Source organism: Aulonocara sp. 'chitande type north' Nkhata Bay, linkage group LG3, assembly GCF_057382095.1.
Source record: "Aulonocara sp. 'chitande type north' Nkhata Bay isolate Kocher_YH1m ecotype deep benthic linkage group LG3, A_spYH_male_GT1.1, whole genome shotgun sequence".
Lineage (NCBI taxonomy): Eukaryota > Metazoa > Chordata > Actinopteri > Cichliformes > Cichlidae > Aulonocara > Aulonocara sp. 'chitande type north' Nkhata Bay.
Window position 1 is genome coordinate 69,805,945 of NC_141346.1, and position 3,512 is coordinate 69,809,456.

The 3,512-nt window shown below is 42.5% G+C and overlaps 1 protein-coding gene across 1 annotated transcript in view; it reads left to right on the plus strand.

The window, feature by feature from the left end:
* Positions 1-1,186: 1,186 nt before the first annotated feature.
* Positions 1,187-3,512, plus strand: part of LOC147336871 (uncharacterized) — a 54,767-nt gene continuing 52,441 nt past the window's right edge. Inside the window, exon 1 of the mRNA XM_086286232.1 lies at positions 1,187-2,127. The gene's annotated coding sequence lies outside the window, so the exon portion shown is untranslated. The remainder of the gene's footprint in view (positions 2,128-3,512) is intronic.

The window sequence follows — 3,512 nt, forward strand, 5'->3', positions numbered from 1 at the left end:
CAGCTGCAGGTTTCAGTCTTACAAACAGGACATTTGCATAAAGACTGAAAGCAGCTGCAGGAACGATGGGCTGGGAGCTCCGTTCCTTCATCTTAATTATGCAGATTCTCAGGACCATTGATCAACAACCACTGATCCATGTCCATGAGTCCCATTCACAGAGATGTGGGAATGGCTGCAGTCACAGCATGTAAGATGGAAATAAATGAGAAGTATTTAGCTGAAGTGGATTTGATTTATGTTACTTCTTTTTTAACTTGTAGTTCTACATTGGAAGATTATTGTGATATTGGAATATAAAAATAAATTTATATTCTATTATTTTCTCAAAATAAGCGTCACACTCGTGGAAGCCGGTGTAGCCGCCGAAACGCCTGCATTTATGGAGACTTTCAGCCCCAGGTAGGCCAGTTATGGATCTTCGGATCCACATTATGTCAGCAGCTGTTCTCCACCGTGAACTGTGTTCAAACAAACATGCTCACGCCTCACAGACGACAGCTTACAGTCTGTAGAGATAAAGTGACTTCGTACAGCCCCGACCTGCAGACGCTGTGCACAGAGGTTCAGGAGCAGAAGTCCCGTTGTAATGTGAATGGTTGGTTGTGTCTAAAGCCCTGAGATAGACTGGTGACTGCACACATCCTTTCAAGGAAGCATTTCATTCATCCCTAACAAATGGAAGAAAACACTGTGCAGCGTGTTCAGGTTTGAACGTGGCCCTGGCCTCTCTCTGCATCCACCTGGCACATGCAACACACATCCACTCCCTGCTGAACTGCTTGTATTTGATGTGTTGAAGTTTTGGTAAAGTTTGAATAAATTCCACTTTATTTATAGGAACATTTCATCTGTGGACTCCTGCTTCCCCTTTCCTTGAGCCAGTTTGTGACGGGAACATGACATAAGAAAAGTAATTTATCCCTTTTTGATTCTGTGTATCTGGCGCTCATCCAGTGAGTTCACACTTGGCAGAAACAGACTGAATTTGTCTGGAGAACTTTGGCTTCAGCCAAGTTAGATAAACACACTGTGTCTCTGTCAAAACAGCAGTGTAGTTGTGGCACCCCTGTGAGGGAATGACCACATTAATATTATTTTGTGTAAAACACTCATGTAACGGGACATTTTTCATTGCTATATGTATTTATTTTCAGTTTCTTTAAGAGGATAGAAAATCCATGTAACAGGGATTCATTTTATGTTAGAAAGCAGTGAGGGCGGAACTTTGGTGCTTGCTCCGGGGTTTCGGGGAGCAGTAAGTGGAGCCCACCTTCCGCTGCTTCCTCAGACACGTTCTGGAGGAAAGCAGAGACGCATCGTGTCTTCCTTACTCTGCTCTTCACCTGCTTTTACAGGTCGGTACACGGTGCTCGCACCGAAAATGTTGTTTATTGTCACCATGGTTACCCACGTTAATGTGAATGGGAGAGTTAAGGCGGTCCGCCAAAGTTATTTATATGTAAACACGGGAGAAAACCAGAGGAGTGTCCCGCGCGACCGCACCGCGAGCCCGCTCGTTAGGTGGAGCGCTCGTGAAGCAGAGTCAGTGCGCTCCTATGCTCTGTGCAAACGTGTTGTAATGCTCCAATCAAATCAGTTCTGTGAGATGTGAATGTTAATAGTTCTGTTAAAGTGACTGAGTAGATTAGCTAGTGTAACACAAGCACTCTGAGCAACTCTGTGTAGCTAACAGAGGCATTCATGGGTTGATTAAACAAGCTGTGTTTCATGATGCACTAAATAGTGATTTTGCCAGTAAATTACTGGAGGGAACAAATGTAATGTATTTACCAATGCTGTTATTGAATAGAACTGTTTAGCCAGTAAGACACTGCAGAAGACAATGTGATGTGTTTATTGATATGATAAAAGGATGTAGCTGTTATGGAAAGAAGTGTGAACTTGAGAAACTGAACCAGTTAAAAAGAGTATATTTCACTGATGTTGTGAAATAAGTAAATGTAATTGATGTGAATGAGGAACCAGCTGAACAGTATATTGAAAGCTCATGTTTAGTGTTTTATAGCATTTATTTGTGTGAAATAAATCAGACTCAGACACGTTCTGGAGGAAAGCAGAGACGCATCGTGTCTTCCTTACTCTGCTCTTCACCTGCTTTTACAGGTAACATATTTGTCATCGAGGTCTTCATCCTTGGGACCCGTAACATAGTAACTTCTTCATTGTTATACTTCTATAGTTTTCCCATTTTGTGAGCTGTGGATGTGGAAAGTGTCTCAGTGACACATCCACATGAAAACGGCGTTACCTTCGTTCATTTGCACGTCAAATGAACGAGCTGTTTGGACTTTAACGTCACAGCTGATGCTTCGATACTCGAACTCAAGAGTTCAGCTTCCACTCAGAGGTACAAGTACACACAGCAAAGATAAACGTGTACACAAGGTTGAACCCACAAGTGCACAGCTCCAACCAGAGATGGGCAGTAATCCGATTACTTTTTTCAAGAAACGAGTAAAGTGAGGGATTACTATTGCAAAAAAGCTAATTAGATTACTGTTACTTTCCCGTAAGCACGCTGCGTTACTGCGTTACTAAAACCGCAGCTGTGTGCAGATGAACAATGGATAATCTATCGAGTGTGGAGAGAGTGTGAGCGTGCAGCGTTTAAAGCGTGGAAGCACTGACCTTACTTTGAGTTTGACTCTGTAAAAAGTGACAGAAACATTAGCATCCGCTGTTCACTGCGTGGGAAGACAACATGCTCACTCACTATGTGTTAATGGGCATGCTTATTTATAACTTTGATAAAATGTCATAAAAATAATTCCATGCCAGCTCACCATTGGTGATCAGGTAGTTTCTGTTCCAGTTCCAGTCCCATAAATCATGAAGCTTGCTGCCAGAAAAGCTTCAAATCTCCTTTGAAAGCTGTTTGTGGTCTTGATTGTGGGAGCTTCAGTTGTCTGACTCCAGCTGCCACACAGTGCTCACTGATATCATTTGCAAAAACCCCAGTGTGACAATATTTATCAGTGAAGCAGAAATCAGGAAGTGACGACTTTTCTTTGAACATTTGCTAAGGCTAAGCTGTGCTTTCTACCACAGTTGGGAATTTCCTGGTTTACAACAAATTATTGTGTCAACACCGCATAAGATTTCAAACTACAGGAAAATCACTGGAGTTATAAGAGGCAGACAACGACACACACACCACATGCATGCTGTTGCTATTTATTGTGGATTAACCTGTCAAGGGCAAGAACAAAATAATTCTGCCTCAAATACAGGAAATCATAGCTTTCCTGTATTTCCTCCATTGTTGGCATGCTGGTTAGTGCTGTTGCTCCACAGTAAGAAGGTCCTGGGCTAAATTATCCATGAATGTAAACGGCTGTGTGTTTCTATCTGATAGACTGGTGAGCTGTCCAGGGTGTACCCTGCCTGGTAACCTATCACTTCAGGGTTATTTCCCAGCCCTGCTGCAACCAGGATAGAGATAGGAGGATGGTAGTTGTTGTAGACCCATTCAATTTCAATTGAAGGAT